General features: G+C 37.1%; 1 long non-coding RNA gene across 1 annotated transcript in view; it reads left to right on the top strand.

Annotated features, from left to right (window-relative positions):
- The window catches only part of LOC104656180, a 108,918-nt gene that overhangs the window by 55,781 nt on the left and 34,405 nt on the right, over positions 1–18,732 (top strand). The gene's annotated exons all lie outside the window — the stretch shown is intronic.

The following is an 18,732-nucleotide window of genomic DNA, read 5'->3' as shown; positions in this document are numbered from 1 at the left end:
CTTGGCAGACACTTGTTTATTGTTTGGTGGTTGCCTTATTTTTGGAAGCACCCTCAAAGCAGTTGGAGATAATATATTACAAATAAAGTAGATGTTCAAGCTGGGGATTTGTATCTTTGTTCAAAAATAAGGTGTAATGTTATAGTAATAGGACTGAGTTTTTCCTGTTTTATAATGCTACTTCAAAAATTTATAGCACTAAATCCCCACAGGAGAAAGCAGGAAAGATCTAAAATCAACACCCTAACATCACAATTAAGAGAACTAGAGAAGCAAGAGCAAGCAAACCCAAAACCTAGCAGAAGACAAGAAATAACTAAGATCAGAGCAGAACTGAAGGAGATAGAGACACAAAAAAACCCTTCAAAAAACCAATGAATTCAGGAGCTGGTTTTTGAAAAGATTAACAAAATTGATAGACCACTAGTCACACAAATAAAGAAGAAAAGAGGGAAGAATCAAATAGACACAATAAAAAATGATAAAGGGGATATCACCACCGACCCCACAGAAATACAAACTACCATCAGAGAATACTATACACACCTCTACGCAAATAAACTAGAAAACCTAGAAGAAATGGATAAATTCCTGGACACATACACCCTCCCAAGACTAAACCAGGAAGAAGTCGAATCCCTAAATATTTATTACAATAACACGTTCTGAAATTAAGGCAGTAATTAATACCTATCAACCAAAAAAACCCCAGGACCAGATGGATTCACAGCCAAATTCTACCACAAGTACAAAGAGGAGCTGGTACTATTCCTTCTGAAACTATTCCAAATAATAGAAAAAGAAGGAATCCTCCCTAACTCATTTTAGGAGGCCAGCATCATCCTGACACCAAAACCTGGCAGAGACACAACAACAAAAAAAGAAAATTTCAGGCCCAGTACCCTTGATGAACATCAATGCGAACATCCTCAATAAAATACTGGCAAACTGAATCCAGCAGCACATCAAAAAGCTAATCTACCAGGACTTTTTAAATGCTTTAAGCAGTGGAAGGGTCACTGAAATATGTACTGCCTCCTAACATTAATTTTTGAAGAACAACTTTCATTTGAATATGGAAGCTAAGATTTGTTTTGAAAGTCTCATTACTCTATATTCTTGTAATATATATTCTTGTAATATATATCTTGTAAAAATACACTTACACACTTCCTTAGAAATGTAATTTGGACAAAAATTACATTTCCAAAAAGAGTATTTCCAAATAGTCAAGTTTATTTTTAGTAATAAAAATGTTTATTTTTAGTAATAAACTAAGTTTATCTGTAAAACTAAGGGGCTGAAATTTAGCCAAACATAACAAAGTACATATATAAAAACAATAAAATAGACAATATTATCAACAGGATTTATAATTTTTGTCTTTCAAGATATCCATGGATGCTTTGCTGCTAATTTCTCAGACTAGTGCAAAGGTATATGATTTGATAATGGGAGTTTCCCTCCCAAGTATCTGTAACTTATACAGTGTTATCTTTGTGGGTGATATGCTGGGATATTCTGAAAAGTCATTCTTTTTCCTCACATAATGGAACCAAGTGCTGGAAGAAAGCAAGAAGAGCATAGTCAGGAAAAAGAGAAGCATTCAGAAAAACACCACATGGGGGTTTAAAAATTTTATAATAGATTTAACTTGAGGAAGATGAAGTCTTGTATTAACAAATAAATAGAAGCAACTGCAAATATGTTTGAATGGAGACTATGGTACATATTTTTCTTTGCTCCATTTCTTTTTATCTCTTAAAATACATGTGTGCTCCTTCATGCAAAAATTTATTGTTAATTTTCCAATTGCAAAAGTACTTAATAAAGAGCACTTTGAAAACAAAGTAAAACAGTAAGAATTACCTATCATTGATGACCTAGAGATATGAATAGTAAAACTTGAATTCATGCCTTCTCTTTTTTCCTTTTTCTTTACTTATATATCTTTTGTTTTTACAAAAAGAGGATCCATCACATCACACGTGTTTCATAAGTTGCCCTTTTATATAGCAGTGTACTTAAATATCTCTGACATCTTTTTTGTCAATGTGTTTTATTCTCAAAATAATTTTAAAAATAGTTTTTATCTAGCTCATTTTTTAAATCTTAAAAGCAATGCGTATTTATTGCAAAATAATTCAGAAAATATACGTAAAAGAGATATCGTCTTTGGTACTACTGCCAAAAGTTGCTGAAGTTTGTTTTACAGGACACTTGAAAGAAGTTATTTATAAGCCGGGTGTTGTGGTGCACACCTGTAATCCTAGCATTTTGGGAGGCCGAGGTAGGCGGATCACTTAAGGTCAGGAGTTTGAGACCAGCCTGGCCAACATGGTGAAACCCTGTCTCTACTAAAAATACAAAAATTAGCCAGGGCAAAGTGGTGGCGGGAGCCTGTAATCCCAGCTACTTGGGAGGCTAAGGCAGGAGAATCACTTGAGCCTGGGAGGCGGAGGCTGCAGTGAGTAGAGATCAAGCCACTGCACTCCAGCCTAGGTGACAGAGCAAGACTCCATCTGAAAAAAAAAAAAAAAAAAAAAAAAAAAAAAGAAGGTATTTATGCTAAAATAGGTTTAGGAAATGGGGGGTTAAATGTACATAAACAAGTTTTCTTTTACTACAGGACTTCTCAGAGGCTTTAATGTGCTGATGTGTACTATGATATTCACACAAGGGAGGTAAAATGTAGTTTCCCAAACTTATTTGATGAGAGAAGCTTTATTTCAATAGATTAGTTTTTCTTAGAACACACTTTGGCATAGTGTTCTTTACACACACACACACACACACACACACACACACACACACAGGGGCATACTCAAACAATCTTTATTTACTTATTACTAGGTGATTAATAATTGGATAATGAGCTTAATATATCATGGTTATCTATTCACATTAATAACTGATCCACATCATCATTTTAATGGCTGCCGAGTATACCACTGTTTTCATGCATCCTAATTTTTCAAAACAACTCCTTATTGATGGACATTTAAGCTGTTTCCGTTTTTTTTTTTTTGCATTTGCAAATCATGCTGAATCAATACCTTTGTACATTTCTGTATATTTGTTCAATAATTTCTTTAGGATATACTCCTAACAAAGAGACAGTATGGGCCTTTTCATCTTATCTGTATTCTCAGATTAGTTTCTTTGCCTAGGAATATGACAGCTTTAATAATACAATTAGGATAGTTTTTCATAATTAGGATAAATAATTGTCCACTCATGAAGTATGAATAGGATCAGAGTAAGCGATCAGAAAAACAGTTTCTTAAATACTTGCAATTATTCACAAGACTAATATGCATTTATGAAGGAATAATTATTAAAACTTTCTAGGATGGAAGCTTAATACAAATGATATAAAAAATTAGAACCCAAATTCCAAAAATATTATTCTCCCCCCTTCCTTCTACAGAATAAAAAAGGTTAAAAGAAACAATACCTTCCGAATTTTAAATGAAAAAGAAACACATTTTAAGTCCAAGTTAAGACATAGAAATAGACCCCTATTTATTTGTCTCTTCTTATTAATTAAAACCTGAAATACCCTATCCAGTGTTTTATGACTACTTTCTATCAAAAATCCCACACGTTATTGCAATGGAGTTTACATAGGCTGAGATCTCATCCTACTTTGAATAAAAAGTCAGAAAGCAAATCTGTTTGATCAGATTTGCTCTGAGTATTGGAGTCTACACTGAAGCTTTTGAACAATTATATACAGGACTGAGCAAAGGCTATTGTTTGCTTATGTGGTAGATTGGAATCGCGAATGTTAATGTTATCCGCAAGAACACTTTTTAATTTATATCAAAATTGTATAAACAGGGTCACCAGTGCTAAATGGGATGTCAATGACCTATGAAGATCAGAAAGTAAGCAAAGATCTTAAAATAAGCAAGTAACCTGAACACCTCGAGAATTGTTGTATATTGAAAGGCATTTGTTTACATCAAGAAAGGGAAAATTACTTAGTGCTAATTCAGTTTGTGGCAGGCTCCTTCTTTCTCAATCCATCAGCAAAATTTTGATGGACCAAAGTTTCACCCTGTCTATTTTAAAGGGCTGTGGAGAAAACCAACATGAACCAATGGTTGATTCACGTCCTTTGAATCATTCAGAAGCTACTTCCTTTATGGGCTATTTAACTTCAGGCCAAGTTCTTTTTTTCAGGATGAGCATCACTGAGGAAAGAGGATAGTCAGGAAACTTGAGTAAGATTAAAGGAGTAAGAGGACATGTTCAGGGATTTCTTTGAAGCCCAAACTCCCAACTTTAAAAGGAATTCCAGACAGATGGAGACCAACTGGGAACATGTTTTGGGGTGGGTGAGCCACATGTTTTGGTTTCAGGGGTGAAGGAGTGATGCGTCCAAAAAACGTTTGTGTAAAAAGAGGAGGATGAATTAAGAAAAAGAAACACTATTTTTATTATGACTTATTAGATACATATGATTATGGATCTGAAACTGAGGTAAATTAAAAATTCACCAAAATATTGTCATCCTCCCTTATCCTTGGGGATACATTCCGAGAACCTCAGTGGGTTTCTGAAGCTCAGGTGGTGCCAAACCCGATTGCTGTCAATAGAAACACCTTTCTGTTCATTTCTTCCACAAATTTAATGCCTTTTCTGTCTTAATTATTTATCACACACTGTAGCCTTAACATTTGTAGCTAAGGTGTGACAGCAAAACTAGTACAAATTTGTTTTTCCTTCTTCACAATTTAATGGATAGAAGACTTATTCTTAGATCTTAGCATCCCCAGCATAGGATTTTTTCTTCCCTTATTAAGTCCAGAACTTTCATCTTTTCACTTAAAGGAAGTATTTTATACCTTCTTTTTGGTGTATTCGAATGGCTAGCATCATTACTCTTGCCTTTCGGAGCCATTATTAAGTAAAAGAAGAGTTACTTGAACACAGCACTGGGATGCTGCAAGAGTCCATTTGATAACCGCACCAGTTACTATTAATAGGTGACTGACTGGAGGGTAGTGTAGACAGCCTTCCAAGTCACCAAGGACGTGATTCCAGAGGCAGTGTAGTATAGTGACTATGGCTCTGTGGTCATACTGCCTAGATTTGGATCCAGGCTCTTCGAGTTACACTGCGTGACTCTCAGGAGGTAATTTGACCTCTCTGTGCCTGACTTTCCTTATCACTAAAATGAAAGTAATAATAGTTTCCACCTGCTAGGTTAGTTGTGAAGAGTAAATGAGCTATTAGGTGCAATGTGCTTAGAACAGTGCTTGGCACATGTAGTAAGTCCTCAATGAACGTTAGTCATTTGTTTGAATAAAGACTCACTAAGCTGGATATACTTCTTCTTGTTCTCCCTCCCTTCCCTCCCTCTCCCTCCCTCCCTCCCTCCCTCCCTCCCTCCCTCCCTCCCTCACTTCCTTCCTTCCTTCCTTCCTTCCTTCCTTCCTTCCTTCCTTCCTTCCTTCCTTCCTTCCTTCCTTCCTTCCTTCCTTCACTTTCTCCTTCCATCCTTCCTCCTTCCCTTTGTCCCTCCCTCCCTCCCTCCCTTCCTTCCTCTTTCTATCTTATCTTTCTGTCTTTGAACAGGGCCTTACTTAGTAGCCTAGGCTGGAGTTCAGTGGCTCAATTTCGGTTCATTGCAGCCTCATACTCCTTGGTTTAAGCAATCCTCTCTGCTCAGTCTCCCAAGTAGCTGAAAACACAATCATGTGCCACCACATCTGGCTAATTTTTTGATTTTTTTTTTCTTTTTGGGGAGATGGAGTCTGTGTTGCTCCTGGGCTCAAGATATCCTCCCGCCTCAGGCTCCCAAAATGCTGAGATCACAGGTGTGAGGCACAGGGCCTGGCCACCATTCCTTTTGATATCTTAATTTATTTGGTTCTTAATGACTGTTTTTTTGTCAAGAGTCACTTCTCAAAATATAAAGTCTATTGATTATTTATATTTGAGTGGACCCACCCCAAAGCTGCTATCAATTAATAAATACTACAGCAGGGTTTAATTTGTTTCCATATTTACTCAATGGGATACCACTTTGGGGGAAGAGCAAGAAGTGCTGAACCAGTGGGAAGTATCCTAGGACAAGCCTAACCCACCCTTTTCTACTTTATACTAAACAGCCCACCAATTATAATTTTGCTAATTGCAAGGAAAATGTTAAGCCTACAATTTTTCATACAAAGCACTAAAGAAAGAACATGCTAATACAATTCTGTGAGATAAAATAGAAGGCTGTGATGCATTTTCTGGCTCCTTGCCTGAACGATGGGAAGAAAAAAGTGTCTTATTTGAAGGCAGTCATGAAAGAGGAGGAACTCATGAAAGAGTCGCATAGGTTGATTATGACAAAGATGATGTGGAGGAATTCCAGAGTCTCTGTTTTGGTTGCATGCTGTGGAAAGCCAAGTTAGCATAGAGCTGAGGATGAATCCCAACCACATGCTTGAGGCATCAAAAGACAGAGACAGGAAAGGAAGGACAGGCAGGCGTGAGCACACACACACACACACACACACACACTCTCTCTCTCTCTCTCTCTCTCAAAGGAATTATTTTAAAGCAGTAAACGTATCTTTTACTGAAATACCAAATTTTATTTTGTGGGTATTTTTTGTTTTTGAGTTATGTACGTCAGAGAAGGGCACTCTCATCCTCTCAATGTTTGAGTTTGTTCCAGTGTTGATCCAATCCCAACTGCAAGATTTGTTCAGTGAACAAAGACATGCATCTTTAAAGCCAAAGGTCATTTCCCTAAAACAGAGATTCTCAAAATTTTCGATCTCATATCCTTATACAACTTTTTAAAATTATTGAGAATTTCATTTTATTATATCCATTGATATTTACCATATTAGAAACTGGAACTGAGAAAAAACTACTTATTCACTTATCTAAATCCCATTTCACATTTTGGCAAATTTTTTTTGTGAAAACATATTTTTCAAAACAAAAAAATAATGAGAAGAGTGGCAAAATGTTCAGCTTAATAGATGACAGATTCTCATATCGGTTTCTCGATTTAATTTGTTTTGTATTTCATGTCATGTAGTCTCTAGAAAACTCTGATGTACTATAATGAGAGAACAAGAATGAAAATGGAAAGAACACTTTAGTATTTTGGGGGAAGTAGTTTTGAATTCATAGACTTCCTGAATATGTCTCAGGAATACCCCAGGAATCTCCATACCGCACTTGGAGAACTACTATCCCAGGACAAAGTTGTATGCTTGGTCAAAACTGAGTGGCCTGATTTAATTGTTGCTGTTGTTATTGCATCACTATAGGTTATTGGTTTTAAAAAGCCCATCTCTTTACACTCTGAATTTGGAATATGTCTTACATTGAGAGTGACTTACAACAGCTGTTGGCCCAGTGACAGTTGTGATGTAGTTATTACCTGCACAAGCCTGAATTTGGTCATAGCTATTCATACATCATCATTTTTATTGAATTATCTGCATTGTTGTTATTATGTGTTCAGAGTTTATTGTCATTTAAAGTCTCTTTCTCTCAGAATTTATAGTATAATATAGTTCTGAGATGAGAAGTTACTATAGATGCAGAAAGGCAAGAAGAGAGCAGTGGGGCATATATTTGACATTAGGAAAGCAATTTTGGGAGAAGGAGTAGGATTCTATATTTTCTTGCACAAGAACAACAATGTGCTTCATGGTACCAAAAAAGGCACTAAGTCCACACGTATCTGTGGCTGAATTGTGTGTGGTTAGTGAGAAATGTGCGAAGTGATTGCCTTTCATATGCCAAACCACACACCTGAAGACACAAAAACTTGCCAAATCTCTTGGTATCGAGGAAAGATGCTGCTCAGCAATGAGAGGATGATGTGACCAATTTACGTGTCATGCAGGATTATCATTAAGGTAGGGTGTCATTACTTAATTGGCAGCCTTTTTCCTTTCTTAGAGGTTCATGAAATAATTCATGACTTTCCACTGATGACATCTTAGGTTGGATACAATACTCACAACGAAATTTTTAACTGGTGTGTTAGTTTCCTAGACTTGTGATAACAGGTTACCACAAACCAGGTGACTTAACACAACAGAAATTTATTCCCTCACAGTTTTGGGGACTAGAAGCCTGAAATCAAGGTGTCAGCAGAGTCATGTACCCTCTAACACTGGTGGAATCCCTCCTTTCCTCCTTCTAGTTTCTGATGGTGGCTGTAATTCCTTGGTGTTTCTTATGGGCATGCAGGTGTATCATCCCAGTTTTTGCTTCTGTCATCACAGGATGGTCTCCTTGTGTACCTCTGTCTTCACATGGTGTTTTTCCCTCTTTGTAGGGACACCAGTCATATTGGATTAAGGGCTCACCCTACTCCAATATGACCTCATCTTAACTAATTACAACTATAAAATCTCTATTTCCAAAAAAGTCACATTCTGGGGTACTAGGGGTTAGGATTTCAACATGTCTTTTGGGAGGCTATAATTCAACCCATAACAACAGGTAAGGAACATAGCATTTCTATGTCTGTGGCAGAGAAAATTCGATGAGTTTCCAAATTCTGTTTTGTATCCCTCTCTCCTGGGCACAATAAAAATTTTATTTTCCAGTTCCCTTGCAGTAAGGCAAGAGTGTGTGATCAATTATGGGCAATGAAATATGAGAATAAGTGGCATGGCACATGTCACTTCTGGGCTGAGGCTGTAAAAAGCTGCTGTGTGAGTTTTCAGTTTCTTGATTTTCCTCAGGTAGTGAGTGTAAGAGCAATGTGTTGAGCTAGTAAACCCACAAGATCACAGCAGCCTGGATCTCTAAGTCACTATATGGATGATGAAGCTCTACACTGTTGAGTCTGACCTAAAGCAATCTTTATATTGTGAGAAATGTGTATGTGTTAAACCACTGAGATTTTGGAGTCATTTGTCACAGAAGCATAATCTAGTCTATCCTGATTAACACGTGAAGATGCACCAAAAGGTAGAGGATGGCATGAAGTGATGAATTTCCAATTAACTTTCTGTAGCCATATCTATAAATTCTTTCTAAGGATGAAATACTCCTTTTAACATTCAAAAATCAATCAATGTTACACACCACATCAATAGAATAAAGGATAAAAACCACATGATTATCTCAAAAGATGCAGAAAAAAACATTTGACAACATCCAACACTTTGTTATGATGAAAACACTGAACAAATGAAGGCAAGTCAACTTTCTCAACCTAATAAAGGGCATCTACAAAAAATCCATCACTATGATCATATATAATGGTGATTTCCTCCTGAGATTAAGAACAAAATGAGAATGTCCACTCTCATCAGTTCTGTTCAACATTTGTACTGGAGGTTTGCTAGCCAGAGCAATTAAGCAAGAAAACAAGATAAAGGCATCCAGACAGGAAGGGAAAAAGTAAAATTATTTTTATTCATATGTGATACGGTCTTATGTGTTAAAAATTTTAAGGAACCCACAAAAAATAATTAAATATAATAAATGAATTGAGTAAAGTTGCAAGGTACAAGCTCAATATATGAAATCAATTTTATTTATATGTATTAGCAATGAACAAGCCAAAGTGAAGTTAAGAAAACAACTCAATTTATAATAGAATTAAAAGAATAAAATTCTTGGGAATACATTTAAAAAGTGCAAGATGTATACACTGAAAACAATAAAACATTACTGAAAGATATTAAAGAAGATCTAAATAAATGGAAAGATATCCCATGTTCATAGATTGGAAGACAGTATTGGGTTTTGTTTGTTTGTTTGTTTGTTTACTTTCTTAAGTTGTATTTTAGGTTCAGGGGTACATGTCAAAATTTGTTACATAGGTAAACTCATGTCAGAGGGGTTTGTTATACAGATTATTTCATCACCTGTGAATTAAGCCCAGTGCCCAATAGTTACATTTTCTGTTCCTGATAATATTGCTAAGGTGATAATACTTCCCCAAATTGATCTATAGATTCACACAATTCCTATTAAATTCCAGTTGCCTTTTTTTGGTAAAAGTTGATAACTAATGTTAAAATACATATGGAAATTCAAGGAACCCAGAACACCTAGAACAACCCTGAAAAACAGCAAAGTTGGAGGACTCACTCATCAGAATAAAATTAACAGGCTCACACATACTGCTTTTCAGAAAAACAACATCTTTATTTTAAACATAAAATTAATATATTCTTACTTGTACTAGTCAGGATAGGCAAGGTCATTCTTCATGAACAAACTCTCAAAATCTTAAAAGTTTAGAATAATAAGAGTTAATTTTTTGCTCTAATTAAGTATCCACTGGGGATTGGCTGAGAGTATAGATCCACATCTCATTTCCAAATCTAGGCTGATGGAACAGTCACTATCTCAAACTTGAGACACCATCTCAAGGTTTTGTGTCAACAGAAAAGAGCTCAGAAGGATCCTGCACCAGCTATAAAACATTCCAGCCTGGAAGTGACACATACGATTTTTGCTTATAATTCTTTAGAAAGAACCAATTACATGGTGCCACTCAACCACAAGGAGTCTGGTATAATTCTTTCATGGGCTCCCATAACAAGGAAATGCGACTCTGTAGTGAAGAGATAGATTATCTCTTGTAAGAAAATCAAATGATACAAAACCATTTCACTCAGTAATACCCCGGAGATTATCACCTTTAACAAGGTGGCATATATTTTCTAGACTCTTATAGGAATATATATATCCACACATACATAATTTAATTTTAAAAATCACACTAGAAATGTCATTCTAAAATCCGTTCCTCCCTGGGCCCCCAATCATATAACAGTCACATTTCTCCACGAAAAGACATATAATTTTACCTCACACCTTTTAGCTGCTGCAGGCTAGCATGGACTGTGATTTACTTCATTTACTCTGTATAGAGTTATATTTAGTTTCTTTCTAGTTTTTGATATTATTAAACACTTTGTAATCAATACTCTTGCACATGTATCTTAGCTAACAGTAAATGTTTATGACTGACTGAATAAAGATGTCAACAAATGAATGAATGAAGATAACCAATCACCAGTGATTTAAGACTCCAAACACACCGTGAGAGAAGTAAAAAATGCATTTTTCTAACCTTTTTCACGTTGTTCAGCATGTTCCAGAATGGCAATAAAGGCAGAGGAATTCTTAACTAAGTTAATGTAGCAGTTCATTCACATTAGCGTTTCTAGAGTTCGTTATACCCCTGGATTCCTGTTCAAGGAAAAAATTTTTTGATTATAAAACTTAATATCCACTCTGAAAGCCTGTGGAAATAGAAAGTAGATGGCAATGTTATTATCCGAAGTCTGAAGCTCCCGAGACATGAACAAGATGGTAATGTGACCCCTCATTTACTTTTTATCTTTAGCTTCAATTTTTTAATCATCATGTATCTAGAATGACTAGTGATTTAAATGAGAAACTGGAATCTAAAGATAATCTGAGTTTTAGTAGTTTAAACCAATCACCAGTGCACCAGCTTGAAAAGCTTTGTGACTTTGACTGTGGAAGTATTTACAGTCCCAGGAGGAAAGTGTCTTTGGCAGCTCTCAGTTTTGATGGGTTAAGTAGTTTGTAGTTGGTTTTGGAGGGAGTGTTACTGTGGAAGATAAATGAGTTCCTCAGTTTATGAACTTACTCCCCAGGCTGCTCAACTCAGCTAAGCTCTCCTGGCAACTGCTCGATGGGGTTCTCACTGTGAGACAGTCAGCACCACACTTGAAGCCCTGCAGGAAAAACAAACCCCACTGAACCAACCAAAATACTGGAGAGAACTTCAGTAGTTTCAGTAAATCCTAAATCAAAGAAGATGGGATGTGTGTGAGTGTGTGTGTGTGTACGCGCGTGCTTATCATACATCCTCATTCACATGAACTTTATAAGGACCCATCATAAAAGATGACTGAAAGCAACCAGAAAAACATTCTTCTTAGGCTGATCTATTTCATTTTCAATTCAAGCTGTATATAGTATGCATAGCATATTTTAAAGATCTGTTTAATTTTGGCAATTATATTTGAGTAGTTATTTTCTTAGTCTCTGTGTGTGTGTGTGTATGTGTGACGAGAGGGGGGGTGGGGAGAGAGAGAGAGAGAGAGAGAGAGAGAGAGAGAGAGAGAGAGAGAGAGAGAGAGAGAGAGAGAGAGATTTGGCCAAGGAGATAATAAAGGGGAAGGTAAATAATATGAGGAATTATAGCAAATTATTATGTCTGATTTGGGAATATAGAACAGGAATGTATCAACTAACTAGGAATGCACTACAAAATGCCATAGACTGGGCTTATTTCTTACCATCCTAGAGATAGAGAATTTTAAGATCAAGGTTCCAGCAAGGTAGGCTTCATTCTGAACCTTTTTCTCATGGCTTGTAGGCAGCCACAATCTGAATGTGTGCTCACATGACTTATTTGTATGAGCACATGGAGAGAGAGAGGTGGAGAGAGGCGTGGGGAGGAGGAGGCAGCACATTAGCTCTCCAGTATGCTTTCTTATAAGGGCACTAATCCCATCATGAGTGCTCCTCTCATTACTTCATCTAATCCTAACGATCTCCCAAAATCCCATCTTCAAACACCGTCACGCTGGGGGTTAGGGTTTCAACCAATGAATTTAGGGATGCACAAACATTCATTCCATAATAAGAGGTGTTAAATTCTTTGCTCACTAATCAGTCCCCAGAAATTTCCTAGGAAACTGAAGTTTAAAACATTTCTATTTTGGACAATCTCCAGGTTAAAAATCTCCACTCTGAAAATGATGTCTACACAAACATTCTTTGTTGCCCCTCCATCTTACACAGGGTTGAAAGTCTTCACTTTCATTCCCACCCTCATCTCTTACATCAAATTCTTGTGAAGTTTTTAAAACGGTGGAGTCAGATAAAGATTAAAGAAAGAAGCAGGGAAAAGCAAATTTGAGAAACTGTTTCCAGGGGCCAACCCCTGGATACTCTCCTGTTTGCCAATTTCCTACTGCTACTACCCAAACCTTTAATTTGACTTCACTTTCTTACCTGTCTGAAATTTGACAATTAAAGATGCATTTAAGCTAACAAGCATTAGCATTTTAAAAATGCAAATGTGTGTATGTGTGTTTGTGTGTGTGTTGAGGAGAATATCATGTTAACAGACTATTAATTATTTTGACAATAGTAGGATATTGGTCAATCCAAGTCCTTTTCTTTCTAGCAGATGGTTGAAGCTAACTGCACTGAGATCACAGAAGTTGTAGGAAGAGGAAGAGATGGAGTATGGAGAAGTGGATATGGGGAGAGGTCAGAATCGTGCACCAATGTGTTCACCCCAGTACATATGGCAACTCAAAAGGCTCATGTCCCATAATGGACACTGTATAAATATTTGTTGGATGAGTGAAATGAAGAAAGACTATTGAAGTGTCTTTGCGGTAAATACTAAAAGTTGGGTGTTGGGTCTTATAAAACGATGCTGACACAGCATAACAACTTCTTTTAACCTTTGCCAGGATTTCCTGAGTGTAACTCCCTGTTTATCTTTCTTTTGATTTTCTATCAGTACATCCTGAGCTTGATCTTGGGGGTTATCCGACATGTTATTATCACTTAGATAAACTGTTCACTCTCTGTAACTTGCACCTGAAAATGAACAAGGCCAGCCTCTTGCAGAAAAGGGATGACCTTTGTCCTGTGCATAATTTACAAATATTTTCCCCATTCTGTAGGTTGTTTATTTATTCTATGATGGTTTCTTTCATTGTGTATGCAGAAGCTCTTTCATTTAGTTAGATCCCATTTGTCAGTTTTTGCTTGCAATTGCTTTTGGCATCTTCCTCATGAAATATTTGCTTGTTCCTATATCCAGAATGTTATTGCCTAGGTTGTCTTCCAGGATTGTTATAGTTTTGGGTTTTACATTTAAATCTTTAATCCACATTGAGTTTATTTTCATATGTGGAATAAGGAAGGGGTCCAGTTTTGATTTTCTGCATGTGGCTAGCCAGTTATCCCAGCACCATTTATTGAATAGGGAATCCTTTCCCCATTGCTTGTTTTTGTCAGCTTTGTTGAAGATCATATAGTTGTAGGTGTGTGACCTTTCTCATAAGGGCTCTCTATTCCTTTCCATTGGTCTATGTGTCAGTTCTTGTACTAGTGCCATGCTGATTGGATTACTGTAGCCCTATAGTAGAGTTTGAAGTCAGGTAACGTGATGCCTCCAGCTTTTTTTTTTTTTTTTTTTTTTTTTTTTGCTTAGGATTACCTTAGCTATTCAGACTCTTTTTTGGTTCCATATTAATTTTAAAATAGTTTTTTTCTAGTTCTGTGAAGAATGTCATTGGTAGTTTAATAGGAATAGCATTGAATCTATAAATTGCTGTGGGCAGTATGGTCTTTTAAATAATATTGATTCTTCCTATCCATGAGCATGGCATGTTTTTCCATTTGTTTGTGTCATCTCTGATTTCTTTGAACAGTGTTTTTTAATTCTCCCTGTAGAGATCGTTCACTTTCCTGGTTAGCTGTATTCCTAGGTATTTTATCCTTTTTGTGGCAATTGTGAATGGGATTGCATTCTTAATTTGGCTGGCAGCTTGGTTGTTGTTGGTATATAGGAATATTAGTGATTTTATCCTTTGCTTTTGTATCCTGAGATTGCTGAAGTTGTTTATCAGCTTAAGGAGCTTTTGGGCAGAGACTACGGGGTTTTCTCAATATACAATCATGTCATCTGCAAAGAGTGATTTCCTCTTTTCCTATTTGGAGACCCTCTATTTCTTTCTGTTGCCTGATTTCCCTTGCCAGGACTTTCAGTACAAATGTTGAATAGGAGTGATGAGAGAGAGAATCCTTGTCTTATGCCAGTTTTCAAGGGGAATGTTTCCAGCTTTTGCCTGTAAAGTATGTTGCTGGCTGTGGGTTTGTCATAGATGGCTCTTATTACTTTGAGGTATGTTCCTTCAATACCTAGTTTATTGATTTTTTTTTTTTTTTTTTTTTTTTTTTGAGACGGAGTCTCACTCTGTCGCCCGGGCTGGAGTGCAGTGGCGCGGATCTCAGCTCACTGCAAGCTTCGCCTCCCGGGTTCACGCCATTCTCCTGCCTCAGCCTCCCGAGTAGCTGGGACTACAGGCACCCGCCACCTCGCCTGGCTAGTTTTTTTTGTATTTTTTTAGTAGAGACGGGGTTTCACAGTGTTAGCCAGGATGGTCTCGATCTCCTGACCTCGTGATCCGCCCGTCTCGGCCTCCCAAAGTGCTGGGATTACAGGCTTGAGCCACTGCGCCTGGCGTTATTGATAATTTTTAATGAAAGGGGTGTTGAATTTTATCCAAAGACTTTTCTGCATTTGTGGTTTTGTCTTTAGTTCTATTTATGTGATAAATCATATATATTGATTTGCATATGTTGAACCAACCTTGCATTCACTTAAGTAGGGATAAGGCCTACTTGATTGTAGTGGATAAACTTTTTGATGTGCTGCTGGATTCAATTTGTCAGTATGTTGTTGAGGGATTTTTGCATTGATGTTCATCAAGGATATTGGCTTGACGTTTTCTTTTTCTGTTATGTCTGCCAGGTTTCAGTATCAGGATGATGCTGGCTTCATGTAATGAGTTAGGGAGGAGTCCCTCCTTCTCAAATTTTGGAATAGTTGCAGTAAGAATGGTACCAGCTCTTCATTGTACATCTGGTAGAATTTGGCTGTAAATCCATCTGGTCCTGGGCTTTTTTGGTTGGTGGGCTATTTATTACTGATTCCATTTCAGAGCTTGTTATTGGTCTGTTAATGGATTCACTTTTTCCTGGCTCAGTCTTGGGAGGGTGTATGTGCTCAGGAATTTATCAATTTCTTCTAGATTTTCTAGTTTATGTGCATAGTGGTATTCATAATATTCTCTGATGGTTATTTGTATTTCTATGGGGTCAGTGGTATTACCTCCTTTGTCATTTCTAATTGTGTTTATTTTGATCTTCTCTGTTTTCTCCTTTATTGTCTAGCTAGTGGTCTATCATTTTATTTTATTTTTTCAAAAAACGCAACTTCTAGATTCACTGATATTTTGAATGTTTTTTCCTGTCTCAACCTCTTTCAGTTCAGCTCTAATTTTGGTTATTTCTTGTCTTCTGCTAGCTTTGGGGTTGGTTTTCTCTTGGTTCTCTAGTTCTTTTAGTTGTGATGTTAGGTTGTTAAATTGATATCTTTCTAACTCTTTGATGTAGGCATTTCGTGCTATAAATTTTCCTCTTAACACTGCCTTAGCTGTGTCCCAGAGGTTCTGATATGCTGTATCTTTGTTCTTACTACTTCCAAAATAACTTCTTGATTTCTACCTTAATTTCATTATGTATCCAAAAGTTATTCAGGAGCAGCATACTCAATTTTCATATAGTCATATGATTTTGAGCAAATTTCTTAGTCTTGATTTCTAATTTGATTTTGCTGTGGTCTGATGGAGTGCTTGTTATGATTTCAGTTCTTTTGCATTTGCTGAGCATTTTTTGTGTTTATGTGATTGATTTTACAGTATGTGCCATGTGGCGATGGGAAGAATGTATCTTCTGTTGTTTTTAGGTGGAGAGTTCTGTAGATGTCTAGCAGGTCCATCTGTAGATGTCTAGCAGGTCCATTTGATCCAGTGCTGAGTTCAGGTCCTAAATATCTTCGTTAATTTTTTACCTTGATGATTTATCTAATACTGTCAGTGGGGTGTTGAAGTACCCCACTATTATTGTGTGGGAGTCTAAGTCTTTTTGAAGGTCTCAAAAAACTTGCTTTATGAATCTGGGTGCTCCTGTGTTGGTTGTATGCATATTTAGGATAGTTAGGTCTTCTTGTTCAATTTGATCCTTTACCATTATGTAATGACCTTCCTTCTCTTTTTTGATATTTGTTTGTTTAAAGTCTGTTTTGTGTGAAATTAGATTGCAACACTTGCTTTTTTTCTGTTTTCTATTTGCTTAGATTTTTCTTCTTCCCTTAATTTTGAACTTATGTGTGTCATTGCACTTGAGATGTGTCTCTTAAAGACAGCGTACCAATGGGTCTTAGTTCTTTATCTACTTTGCCACTTAGTGCCTTTTAGTTACAGCATTTAGCCCACTTACATTCAAGGTGAGTATTGATATGTGTAGATTTGGTCCTGGTATCATGTTAGCTGGTTATTTTGCAGACTTATTTATGTGTTTGCTTTACAGTGTCATTGGTCTGTATACTTAAGTGTGTTTTTGTAGCAATTGATAATGACCTTTCCTTTCCACATTTAGTGCTTCTTTCAGGAGACCTTGTAAGGCAGGTCTAATGGTGATGAATTCTCTCAGCATTTGCTTGTCTGAAAAGGATCTTATTTCTCCTTTGAATATAAGGCTTAGTTTGGATAGCTATGAAATTCTGTGTTGGAATTTGTTTTCTTTAAGGATGTTGGCTATAGGCTCCCAATTTCTTCTGGCTTATAAAGTTTCAGCTGGGAGGTCTGCTGTTAGTCGGATGGGCTTCCATTTGTAGGTGACCTGACCTTTCTCTCTAGCTGCCTTTAACATTTTTTCTTGCATTTTGACCTCGAAGAATCTGATGATAATGTGTCTTGAGGATGATCTCCTTGTGAAGTGTCTTACCTGGGTTCTCTGCATTTCCTGAATTTGAATATTGACCTCTCTAGCTAGGCTGGGGAAGTGCTCATGGATGATATCCTGAAATATGTTTTACAAGTTGCTTATATTCTCCCCATTTTTTTCAGGGATACCAATGAGTCATAGATTTGGTCTCTTTACATAATCCCATACTTCTCAGAGATTTTGTTCATTCCTTTTTATTCTCTTTTCTCTATTCTTGTCTGACTGTTTTATTTCAGAAAGCCAGTCTTCAAGCTCTGAGACTCTCTCTTCCACTTAGTCTATTCTGCTATTAATACTTGTGACGGCATTATGAAATCCCCGTAGTGTGTTTTTCAGCTCTGTCAGGTTGGTTATGTTCTTTTCTATACTGGCTATTTTGTCTATCAACTCCAGCATCAGTTTACTGTGATCCTTAGCTTCCTTGGATTGGGTTTCAATGTACTCCTGCGTCTCAATGATCTTTGTTCCTATTCATATTCTGAATCATATTTCTGTCGTTTCAGCCATCTTAGCCTGGTTCAGAACCCTTGCTGGAGAGGTGGTGTGGTCATTTGGAGGAAAGGAGGCACTCTGGATTTTTGAGTTGTCAGGGTTTTTGCATTGCATTGGTTTCTTTTCATCTTTGTGGGCTGACGTTCCCTCAATTTTTGAAGTTGCTGAGCTTTGAAATGGGGTTTTTTTCTTGTTTTATCTTATTATTTTATCTTATTTGATGACCTTGTGAGTTTGATTGTGGTATAAGGTTAAATTCAGCTGACTGGCTTAATTTCTGGAAGATTTTAGGGGGCCAGTGCTCAGCTCCCAACTCCTAAACTGTGTGCTCTAAATCTGGGGTACTTGTGTCAGGCTCCAACTTTGTTCTTTGGCTCCTTGAGGTTAGGAATCCACTGTGGTGGGGGTGCTGAGGTGGTCCCAGACTGTTGGTCACTACACTCTAATTGGTAGTGTCATCCAGTTTCATAGTGTGGTGACAGTGGGATCTGTCTTAGTTCATACGTGCTAGCAACAGCTGCAGTGGCAGTGAGGTGTGGTGCACCCTCCTCAGCTGCAACAGGGTGCTAATGGATGCCAGGGTGCCTGCCTCCGTGCGGGTATTCACCACAGTAGTGGAGGCAACATGTCTCAAGGGGACCAGGGGCTCCTGCTGGCAACTGTGTATAC

The sequence above is a fragment of the Rhinopithecus roxellana genome, chromosome 17 (genome assembly GCF_007565055.1).
Source record: "Rhinopithecus roxellana isolate Shanxi Qingling chromosome 17, ASM756505v1, whole genome shotgun sequence".
Taxonomy (NCBI): Eukaryota; Metazoa; Chordata; class Mammalia; order Primates; family Cercopithecidae; genus Rhinopithecus; species Rhinopithecus roxellana.
This window is presented reverse-complemented; position numbering and strand designations above follow the sequence as displayed.